The 12,427-nt window shown below is 51.3% G+C and overlaps 1 pseudogene; it reads left to right on the forward strand.

Annotated features, from left to right (window-relative positions):
• Positions 1-11,334: 11,334 nt before the first annotated feature.
• On the forward strand, positions 11,335-11,511 carry LOC111590520 (uncharacterized; annotated as a pseudogene).
• The last annotated feature ends 916 nt before the right edge of the window (positions 11,512-12,427 follow it).

Below are 12,427 nucleotides of genomic sequence, written 5' to 3' on the forward strand. Positions count from 1 at the left end.
CCCTCGGTGGTGGATGGCTCCGGCATCGCTCGGAGTAGTATTGTTGCTGCAGCCAGGTTCTGGCCGACCCCACTGGAAGCCGGGGGCAGCCTTGCCCTGGCATCGTCAGCGATGTGGTGCTGGACGTCCTGGGCCTGATGACACGCTTCTCCGGCTAGCGCTCGGCCTGCCCACTCCTGCCCGATGTTTTGCCGGAGCTGCACAAGTTGTCCTGCTTCCTCGTCGAGCTTGGCCTGCATCTCGCGGATTTGCTCGAGCTGTGTGTCCTGACCCCCCGCAGGGACTGGGACCACAACTAGCTTCCGAAGGATGTCAACGCGAGGCGCAGGCCTAGGGGGACCGTCGTCCTCTGGCATACCAAGGTGGTTGCCTTCGTCGAGACCCCCTAGATCGACGTGGAAACATTCGCGGCCTGGGCCACAGCCCTCGTCGTCAAGGCTGTGGCCATGATCGAGGCAATCGGAGAGGCAGTAGTCACATGCGTCATGAAGTCCCACATGGCACTAGGAGCACGGAGCCCGGAGAAATCCCAACCAGAGTCGGGGGTCGTCATCTTCCTCAGAACCCGGGGGCCCATAGGTCGAGACGACCGTTAGTCGGTCCCAGGTTGACCACATATGGTACCCCGGAAGGTTTGGATATGCCTTTATGAAAGCGTCCACCGAAGCGGGGTCGCTTGGTGGGTCGAAGCTGAATCTAAAAGGCACAGGATGGAAAACGGACGGTACCTCTTGATCGACGGATGGTGACGAAGTCGCGTCGGGGACGGACTGCACCGCTATCTCAGGTACAAGGCTAACGCCCAGCAAGTCCTTCGCGAGCGTGCTGGCGTCATCCGTCCGCTTGGGGTTGGCGTGTTGCGGGGAAACGACGCTCGTCTTCGTCTCAGACGCGAGGTCAACGCCCGACATGTCCCCCGCTGGCGCGCCGGCGTCGTCGACTCGCTCGACAGCCAACGACCTCCTGCTTGGCCATGGTTGCCCCGCCTCCTCCTCCTGCGGCGGGAAAGGTGACGGGACAGGCCCGGATGCTGCTTTTCCGCCATGGGGGGAAGACGTCGTCGATTCCGCCGCCGTCGGGCGGGTTGACGGCCGTCATTGTCGTTGTCGCGCGGTGGAGGAAGGAGTACCATGTCATAGCTGTCGTCGAGGGACATGAACTCGAGACTCCCGAAACGGAGCAGCGTCCCGGGCTGGAGAGGTTGCTAGAGACCACCCATCTGGAGCTTGACGGGAAGCTGTTCGTCAACACGTAGCAGGCCCCTACCTGGCACGCCAACTGTCGGCATTTCGACCCCGGGGGTCCCTGGATCGACGAGTAAATTGTCGCTGCGTGTCCCAGCCCAGATGGGTCGGCGTGAGATGGAACACAAGGGGGAAAGAAAAGGGGAACCGCGGCTCGTGTTATCCTGCGCCCAGGGCGGATGCGCTTGCAGTAGGGGGTTACAAGCGTTCGCGAGAGAGGGAGAGAGCCTGTTCGTCAGCCCGTCCTCCCGCGCGGCCACCTTCTCGTACGGGGGCCCCGGACCTTCCTTTTATAGATGTAAGGAGAGGGCCCAGGTGTACAATGGGGGGTGTAGCAGTATGCTAATGTGTCCGGCAGAGAGGAGCAAGAGTCCTATGTACATGCCGACGTGGCTGTCGGAGAGGTGTTAGTGCCCTGTGCATGTGATGTCGTGGCCGTCGGAGGAGCACTTGAGCCCTGTAGAAGCACAACTGTCGGGGCTGACGGGACCTTGCTGACGTCTCCTTGCTTCCGTAAGGGGCTGAGAACCGCCGTCGTCATGGGAGCATGTGGGGTGCCATCATTACTTGTTTTACCGAGGCGAGCCAGATGGGACGCCGGTCTTGTTCCCCGTAGCCTGAGCTGGCTAGGGGTAGGGTAATGATGTACCCCCTGCGATGTGGTCGGTCCGAGCCCAAGGCCGGGCGAGGCGGAGGCTCCTCCGAGGTCGAGGTTGAGTCTGAGCCCTGGGGTCGGGCGAGGCGGAGACCGTCTTCCGAGGTCGAGGCTGAGTCCAAGCCCTGGGGTCGGGCGAGGCGGAGACCGTCTTCCGAGGTCGAGGCGGGGGCCGAGCCCTGGGGTCGGGCGAGGCGGAGACCGTCTTCCGAGGTCGAGGCTGAGTCCAAGCCCTGGGGTCGGGCGAGGCGGAGACCGTCTTCCGAGGTCGAGGCGGGGGCCGAGCCCTGGGGTCGGGCGAGGCGGAGTCCATCTTCCGAGGCCGAGGCGGGGGCCGAGCCCTAGGGTCGGGCGAGGCGGAGCTTCCTATGGCGCCTGAGGCTGGACTCGACTGATGTCAGCCTCACCCTGGCGGGCGGCACAGCAGTCAGAGCAGGGCAGGCGGCGCTGTTTTCGTCAGTCAGTGGAGGGGCGAAGTGACTGCGGTCACTTCGACCCTGCCGACTGAGGAGCGCGTGTCAGAATAAGGTGTCAGGCGATCCTTGCATTGAATGCTCCTGCGATTTGGTCGGTTGGCGAGGCAATCTGGCCAAGGTTGCTTCACTGCGAAGCCTGCTCGAGCTGGGCCTCGGGCGAGTCGAAGGTGCGCCCGCTGCTTGAGGAGGCCCTCGGGCGAGGCGTGAATCCACCTGGGTCTACTGTTCCTGCCCGAGGCTGGGCTCGGGCGAGGCGAGGTCGTGTCCCTTGAGTGGACGGAGCTTTGACCTGTATTGCGCCCATCAGGCCTTTGCAGCTTGTGCTGATGGCGGTTACCAGCCGAGTTTAGGAGTCTTGGGGGTACCCCTAATTATGGTCTCCGACGATAACGAAAACATACTTTACGAATGATGATGTTACATAGAACTACTGTTTTGTTGACTTGTGACCTAAAAGTACACACTTTTTTATTAAGGCTATTATGCTTCTACTTAGAATTTTTCTATTAAGGCTCTCCCCCATCAAGGAAACGGTCATGTTCGGTATATTTAGCCAATCCATGTCGTGAGCACACCTCGAGCAGAGTTTTCTATCATGTTTTCTAAATTTTGCCAGCCTCCTCCCATCCTCTACATATCACATGTGGCAGACGAGAAGGCTCCGCTATAATGCATCATTTGTGTATGGTAATGTGATTACACGTTCGGCAAATACGGTAACATGTCGAATACAACATTGTGAATATTTATGTTATATTTCGTAGAAGAGATAATGCATTAAACGGATAACATAAACATAAAAATAAGTGTGTAACGATTAGGCTGTCTTCCGTGAAGCATATAAATAAGGGACGCGATATTGTAGATAATATTATTTGTATAGTGAAAATTGAATTTAGGGATAAGATAGATGAATCGTTGTAGAAAACCTTAGTAGCGGTAGGATGTATGAACGATATTTGTAACTACACCGTACAAAAATTATCTGAACAGTGAACATACGGGTTGTTCGCTTCGGGTTAAAACGGTTTGTTTGAACTCCTGCAGATGCAATTCATAGAGACAAAAAAATACTGTATAAGCATTAGAAGCCGAGCGAATATTGTTTTGCTAAGTGATAACGCCGACTATTTTTTTTGCAACGATCAATAATTTTGTAACGTCGTTATTTTTAAGATTGTTATTTTTAAGAAAAATCGAAGTTAAAATTCTGACCTATCACAAAACGGCAAAAAACAATGTGGTAAATGAAATCCGTTAATACTATCGTTATAGATATTGAAAACCGAAATTAGAGGCGTCGTTAGGGACGGAGAAGATATAAAAAACAAATCCTTTTAAAGTGTGCTATAACGGATAGAAAATACTGTATTTTTTTAAAGTATGAAATTTATAGTGTGTTGGTTCATATACACTAATTTTTAATTTCTCTATTTTATTTAATTTAAGTCTCTAAATTATAAAATACAGAAACTAAAATAAAATAAAATACTAAAAACTAAACACACCTTAGGCAGGCATCCTCGTTGGCTCCAGCCTCCAGCTGCATGTCAGCATGGCGGAGACGAACACGGCGGAGAAGACCATGAAGGAAACTAGCTAGCTCAGCAGAAGAGTCTGTGGCGGCACTCGAGGGCAGAGGAGTGGCGATGCATGGGGCGGCGTGACATGACATGAATGGCGGCGTGGCGTGGCGTGGGAGGAGGGGCATGATGGAGATGGGTGGTGCGGCACGACAAGAGAAGGACGCCGCAGCACCAGCATGGCACGAGGAGAGGAGAGGGAGGCCATACATACACATACGGATGCAGGGGAGAGAAGAGACTGTTGTAGAGGGATGTGGCGCGGCTCAGACGCATGAAACGTCCCGTCATGGGAGTAGGCCTCTTTTTTTTTTTTTGCTCCCCACCAATAGTAGTATAGTTATGAAACGTCGATATTAAATAGCTTCTCGGCTGTATTATGGACACAAAAACCATGCATCTTGATTTATTGTTACAGGCGGTTCAATGCACTAAAGACAAGAGTCCCATGATCGACTCCCTCTCTACTCAACATATGTTTTTTTGCGACGTGCTACATAGAAAAATAAAGAGTTGGAGGCAGTAAAGCTGTCCAAATAAAATACTAGCATCTAAAATGACTTTGCTTTGCCAATTTCCAGCTACCTCTCCAGAAGGACTTCTATTTCAATATAGAGGGAGTATATGTTCTATTTCTATTGGTTAGGTGAGTCTAAATGTCAAATCAACAATTAAGTTTCAAACATCAACCTACGCATAATTTTACCTTATTTTCACATAAAAGGTACGATGCACGAACAACCGCCAAACCAGCAGTAGAGACTTCTACTCTCACGGAGATCGATCAGGATTTTAACACACGCTAGTTTTAGCTGGTTTAGAGTAGCTAACAACTAATGGCTATTTAAAAGCTAATAATTAGTCGGTCTGTTAAATCTTTCAACTAATTTTAACCGGTAACCATTAGTTTTAGATGCTTACCCATGTCAGCTGGTTTAGAGTAGCTAACAACTAATGGCTATTTAAAAGCTAATAATTAGTCGATCCGTTAAATCTTTCAACTAATTTTAACCGGTAACCATTAGTTTTAGATGCTTACCCATGTCCCACCACTCCGTAAGGATAAAAAACTTTTTATTCTTATCTTTACCAATGTCTCTCCTTTGAACTTAACAAATATAACATGAGTTCGCCGTGACAATCATCATAATCCGGCTGGTAGAATCCACTTCGAATCAAACATGTTTAAAATCAGTTGTTCAGACTACTGCAGCTGTAAAACAAAATATTGTATAAGCAATAGAAAGTCGATTAAAGCGAAGCGAACATGCTCGATCCGGCTGGCAGAATCCACGTGTCAAACCAAACATTTGCAAGCGAGGTTCTAACAAGGATGGTAGAAATAATTATCTACGTATATATTTGTACACATACGTACGTGTATAGCACTAACTCCGTTCTCGAATATTCATCGTCCGTTAATTTAATTTTGTACTAAAAATGCGACAAATAAAATCGCATCGGTTCTAATCCGTAGTAAGTGAGGTTAAAGTACCAGCTCTGCGTATTGGACTTGCGTACTGCGTGCGTAGGGTAGGGTGACATCATTTTCATCACGCCTAGCCTAGCCTAGCCTAGCTTAGCCTAGCCTGGGAGTAGCTCGACCTGGGACGCGGAGCGACATCATGCGCACCACAGCATAGACAAGGTAGCCCAGCATATATATTTTTTTCTTCCCCTGCTGCTCGGCGCCCCTACCCGCCTATCGGATTCAACAACCTTTTGTCACTAGCCATGATAGTCTTTCTTGCTCCGGAGTCTGGACGGGAGCGTGCGTTGCCCGGCCGGCATGCACCTCCAGCAGAATCTTGCCTCGGTCACTGCGGATTAATCTGTGTAGTTTCGAGGAATACGTGTGCGTATATTATTTGGCGCCGGGCCAAAGGGACCGAACAACAACGTAAACAGAGCAACGCCCTTTCTCTGCTCTATCCGTATAGATAGGGCTGGAAACGAGCCGGCTCGCCGTGGTTCGGTACAACTACGAGCCGAGCCAGACTCGACTCAGTCATGTTGCGAGCCTAATCAAGAGACTCGACTCAGCTCGATAACGGCTCGCAAGCCTCACACTAAATCACGTTTAAAGTATAAATTATATATTTTTTATTATATATAAGATATAAAAATTATATATAATATATTTTTAGACTATAATATAAGTGTATCACGTATCAAATTTAAGAAATTCAATAAAATAGTTCAAAACATAATAATAATATGGTATAATAGTATATTTGACGTTGTTAGCTCGGCTCGCAAGCCGGCTCGCAGTTCTGGCGAGCTACAAAACCAGGCTCGGCTCGGGCACGTTTTGGCTCGCGAGCCGGCTCGAGCCCCACCGAGCCCGAGCCAAATTTCCACCCCTACGTACAGACTCTACTACTACTATAAACTAACTTTAACGATCATACTCCATCACGAGTGAAGCATCTAGGTCTATTCCTATCCCTACGTATATCAGTAAACCGACCGTAAAAACCATCGAAGCCCCTATTAGTGATAGGGCCGGACCTAAAAACTCATGGCTCGTGAGCTTGCTCGGCTCGTGGTCAGCTTGTCTCCTCTCGACTCGGCTCGTTTCGATTTTGTCACGAGGCCGAGCTAGCATGTCGACTCGATTTGTTAGCGAGCCAAGCTCGTTAGCTCGAACAAGCGACCATTTGTTGGAGAAACAAAACTCGCGCCTGAGTTGGATGAACGAATAAGCGATGAACTTTGTTGAGATCACGAGTGTTATTACTCTTTTCTAGTGTTAAACTGGTCTAGAATTATCTAGTAATTGATTATATTGTTTTATGTGTGTGTGTGTCGGGTATCCAGAAACCGTGTGCCCAAAGTAGGCCCAAGACAATTGATGACCCACTTGCCGACTAAGTCTCTACCAAGCAACCCTACGAGGCGGAGCGGACAACCAACTCTCTGCCCACCAACTCATCGAGGCAGAGCGGCCGACCAAGTCTCTATCGAGCAACCCTGCGAGGAGGAGTGGCTGACCAACTCTCTATCGATCAACCATGTGACGAAACGCCCGAACAACTCACCGAGGCAGATCGGCCGACCAAGTTCTGTCGAGCAACCATGCGAGGCGGAACGGCCGACCAACTCGCTGAGGCGGAGTGGACGACCAAGTCTTTACCGAGCAACCTTGCGAGGAGGACCAACCGACCAACTCTCTATCGACCAACCCATCGAGGCGGAGTGGCCGACCAAGTCTCTGTCGAGCAACCATGTGAGACGAAACGCCCGAACAACTCACCGAGGCAGATAGGCCAACCAAGTCTCTGCCGAGCAACCATGCGAGGCGAAACGGCCGACCAACTCACCGAGGCGGAGTGGCCGACCAAGTCTTTGCCAAACAACCCTACGAGGAGGAGGAGCCGACCAACTCTCTGCCGACCAAACCATCGAGGCGGAGTGGCCGACCAAGTCTCTGCCGAGCAATCATGTGAGACGAAACGCCCGAACAACTCACCGAGGCAGATCGACCGACCAAGTCTCTGTCGAGCAACCATGCGAGGCAGAATGGCTGACCAACTCACCGATGCGGAGTGGCCAACCAAGCCTTTACCGAGCAACCCTGCAAGGAGGAGCAGCCGACCAACTCTCTGCCGATCAACCCATCGAGGCGGAGTGGCCGACCAAGTCTCTGTCGAGCAACCATGTGAGACGAAACGCCCGAACAACTCACCGAGGCAGATAAGCCAACCAAGTCTCTGCCGAGCAACCATGCAAGGCGGAACGGCCGACCAACTCACCGAGGCGGAGTGGCCGACCAAGTCTCTACTGAGCAACCCTGCGAGGAGGAGCAGCCGACCAACTCTCTGTCGACCAACCCATCAAGGTAGAGTGGCCGACCAAGTCTCTGTCGAGCAACCATGTGAGGTGAAACGCCCGAACAACTCACCGAGGTGGAGCGGCCGACCAACTCTCTACCCACCAACTCACCGACGTGGAGCGGCCGACCAAGTCTCTGTCGAGCAACCCTGCGAGGCGGAGCGGATGACCAACTCTCTGCCCAACAACTCACCGAGGCGGAGCGGGTGACCAAGTCTCTGTCGAGCAACCATGTGAGACGGAGCAGCCAACCAAGTCTCCGTCCAGCATCTCAATGAGGCGGAGCGGCCAACCAATTCTCTATCGAGCAACCCTACGAGGTGGAACGGTCGACCAACTCTCTGCTGAGCAACTCACCGAGGCAAAGCTGCCGACTAAGTCCCTGTCGAGCAACCCTGCGAGGTGGAGCGGTCGACAAACTCACGAGGCAGAGCGACCGACCAACTCTCTGTCAACTAACTCACCAAGGCGGAGCAGCCGACCAAATCTCTGTCGACCAACTCACCAAGGCGAAGCGACCGACCAACTCATCGAGGTGGAGCGACCAACCATGTCCTCATCAAGCAACTTAGCGAGGCAGAGGCCCCGATAGAGTACTTGTCGAGTACTCGGGAACCGGGTGCCAGAAACAGGCCCTTCAAAAACGACCCACTTGTCAACCAAGTCTTCGCCGACCAACTCTATGAGGCGGACTGGCTAACCAACTCTCTGATGACCAACTCTGTCGACCAACTCTGCGAGGCGAACCGGTTGACCAACTCTCTGGATGACCAACTCTGCGAGGCGGACTGGCTGACTAACTCTCTGATGACCAACTCTCCGCTAATCAGCTCTGGCCGACCAACTCACCGACGAGCAACCTGACGAGGCAAAAATCTGAGTCCAACGCTACAGATCCACGTTAGCTACGACAGGACGTGTCACCATCAAGCCATGTCCGGACATATGCACAACACATCGAATGGGCACTAGGGTATCTACAGTGACCCGTACATCGAAAGGACGGGACAGTGTGCCATACTGAGTGTAAGCCTACACATGCTGACAGGTGACGAAGGGCTCATGACGACAGGAGAATCCACGCCACATACGACCACACCATGAGACTTGTCCGTGGGACCCGCCGCGCACCACTACAAAGACTTTAGTGATGGACACGCTACAGGAGCCAGAGTAATGGACGATGCCATACCGAGAGTACGGCTACACACAACCCTACGGAGGACCCACCATGACAACTCGGGGGAGCCAATCTCTCTCTAGTAGAAAACATATCTTCTCTATAAGGTCCTGTCCTTGAGATATAAAAAAGGCAGGCCCCCTCCTTCTTCCCACACAAGCACACATGCTATAACACAATCTACTGCAATTCGATGATCAACACTACACTGTACTAGGGCCCCATCCTAAACTAGTATAAGCCCGTGTCTCAGATTTCTCTTTTAGTCCTAGTGATTCACCATTTAGAGTGAGTCCGCGCTTGTGTCGTGGTTTCGGAAACTAGGGTGCAGTAAGATTTGTGTTCAGCAGGGGTGCTAGCGTGGACTCACTCTAAATGGTGAATCGTTACTCGAATGAAGAACTCGGAACACGGAGGTTTATACTGGTTTGGGTTCACACCCTACTCCAGTGTAGCGCTGATCGTAGTATTGCTTTGAGAGTGTTACAACAAGTGTGCTTGTGTGTGTCTATAATAAAGGAGGCCCACCCTTTTATAATTCAAGGGTAGGACCTTACAGGGTGACTTGCTCTCTTCTTGGTATGAGGTTGGTCCGCTCCTCCCGTCTTGTCGTCGTGCGCCTGGTGTCACGCTGTTCATAGGGCCATGTGTACCCGTGCCCCAGGTATGGCACACCGTCTTGCTCATTCATCATATGGGCCCCTATAGCAACTTCGTTGCTGATATCTTCGTAGTGGTGCGAGGTGGGTCCCGCGGGTCGACCCTACGACACGGTAGCACGCAGCGTAGCTTCGCCTATCGTCATAGGTCTGCGTCACTTGTTGCCGTGCGTAGGCATACACCCGATATGGTGTATCTTTTGCAACTTTTCAAGTATCTTGGTCACTGTAGATATTACGATGCTAAGATCCCTTCAACTAGGATTTACCGGTCCTATTTGTCAGTGGTGGTTTGCCTGAAATAGTATGTGGCGATGTGTCTTTTGACGTCCGCCAAAGACCTTTTGACGCCGCACCCGAGGCCCGGACATAGTTGGTGATGACCCGTCTTGTCCGACTGACGTGGGCTCGTATCATTGGATCAGCCTTTTCTTACGCCAGTCTCTGATGAGGTTGCTCGGTAGGGACCTGGTCGCCTGCTCGATCTCGCAAGGTTGCTCGGCATGGACTTGGTCGCCCACTCCGCCTCACAAGGTTGCTCGGTAGGGACTTGGTCGCCCGCTCAGCCTCGTAAGGTTGCTCGGCAGGGACTTCTTAGGCTTTGTTTGGGCACCCCGTTCCTAGGTGCCCAATAGCTTGCATCCCCCACCGAACATAACTCTTATTGTCCCCAATTTCCAAAACCACGACAGTACTACTGACCCATGTCAGCACGTGTCGTCACCAAGATACGTCTGGACCACGGGTGCGGCATACCAAAGGGGCACTGAGAGGTCCCTATCAACATGATGGTACGCCACCACGTATGATCTGTAGCGTATCCTGTCTGCCTTGTGGGGCCAGTCAACCCCTATCATGGGGGACCTAAGTACCAGAGTCTCTACAGTAACCAGTATACCGAGAAGGACAAGAGTATACACCATACCGGGTGTATGGCTACGCACGATGGAGGGTGACACAGGGTTTATGACGAAAGTCGAGACTACGCCGTGCATCATACCACGAGTCTACCCCTTAGGAGCCACGAAGCGCCACTATGAGGACATCAACATCGGACTCGCTATAGGGACCCATATACCGGACAGACAAAGCATCGCACCATGCCAGGAGTACGGCCACGCACGACCCTATGGACGATGTTAGAGGGACTACGCCAACTAGAGGCAACATATCACACCCTTACCAAGTAGGAAACAAGTCTTCTCTGTAAGGTCCTACCCTTGAGCTATAAACGGGCATACCATCCTCCTTTTTCGCACACATGCACCGGATGTAACACAATCCTCAAGCAATACTATGACCAGCGCTACACTTAGTTAGGACGAAAGCTTGAACCAGTATGACTCTCTGTCTCAAACGCTCTATTCGAATCATTTGTGGTTCACCATTCAGAGTGAATCCACGATAGCATCCCCTCTTGAACACAAATACTATTGCCCCCTGATTTCCGAAACCACGACAATATGTATATTGTTTTTGTTGTAGCTCGCGAGCTAAACAAGCCAGCTCGAGCTTACAAATAAGCCAAGCTGAGCTGGCTCGATATCTAGCATTAATTAGTGGGTCGTTACCCCCACAAATGGGTCGTGAGAAACCATCCATGCCCAACACTAAAGGTAGTCGCACACAGCGCAACTCCCATTACCACCTCGCTAGTTAAACGAGGACGAGCTATAAAAGGGGGTCGATCTCCTTTTTACCTCATACCTTTCTATGCCTTTTGGCTAAGATAAATTGTAATATTTGTTCTTGTGTGATGTCGCAATGCACGAGCACGTTACTAGTAGTTTATTTATTGCATACCTTTTGACCAGAAGGAAAAAATAGAGGTCTAAGAGAAAGGAAAAATAGATTGCATAATTGCTCACTCTTTACCCATAACTAGTAAGATGTCTGTACGTTGTGATGACACACAATCATATTGAATGGTATTGGTTAGGGTGTGAAAGTCGCCTAGAGGGGGGGTGAATAGGGCGAATCTGAAATTTACAAACTTAATCACAACTACAAGCCGGGTTAGCGTAAGAAATATAATCGAGTCCGAGAGAGAGGGTGCAAAACAAATCGCAAGCGAATAAAGAGTGTGACACGCGGATTTGTTTTACCGAGGTTCGGTTCTCGCAAACCTACTCCCCGTTGAGGTGGTCACAAAGACCGGGTCTCTTTCAACCCTTTCCCTCTCTCAAACGGTCCCTCGGACCGAGTGAGCTTCTTCTTCTCAATCAAACGGGAACAAACTTCCCCGCAAGGACCACCACACAATTGGTGTCTCTTGCCTCAGTTACAATTGAGTTGTTCGCAAGAAAGAATGAAAGAAAGAAGCAATCCAAGCGCAAGAGCTCAAAAGAACACAACAAATCTCTCTCACTAATCACTAATGCTTTGAGTGGAATTGGAAGAGGATTTGATCACTTGGGTGTGTCTAGAATTGAATGCTAGAGCCCTTGTAAGTAGTTGGAAGGTGGAAAAACTTGGATGCCAATGAATGTGGGTGGTTGGGGTATTTATAGCCCCAACCACCACAAAGTGGCCGTTGGAAGTGGGCTGTCGTATGGCGCACCGGACAGTCCGGTGCGCCACCGGACACTGTCCGGTGCGCCAGCCACGTCAGCAGACCGTTGGGTTCGACCATTGGAGCTCTGTCTTGTGGGCCCGCCTGGCTGTCCGGTGGCGCACCAGACAAGTCCTGTAGACTGTCCGGTGTGCCACCCGCGCGTGCTCTGCTCCTCTGCGCGCGCAGGCGCGCATTAAATGCGTTGCAGTCGACCATTATGCGCGAAGTAGCCGTTGCTCCGC

Source organism: Zea mays, chromosome 1 (genome assembly GCF_902167145.1).
Source record: "Zea mays cultivar B73 chromosome 1, Zm-B73-REFERENCE-NAM-5.0, whole genome shotgun sequence".
Taxonomy (NCBI): domain Eukaryota; kingdom Viridiplantae; phylum Streptophyta; class Magnoliopsida; order Poales; family Poaceae; genus Zea; species Zea mays.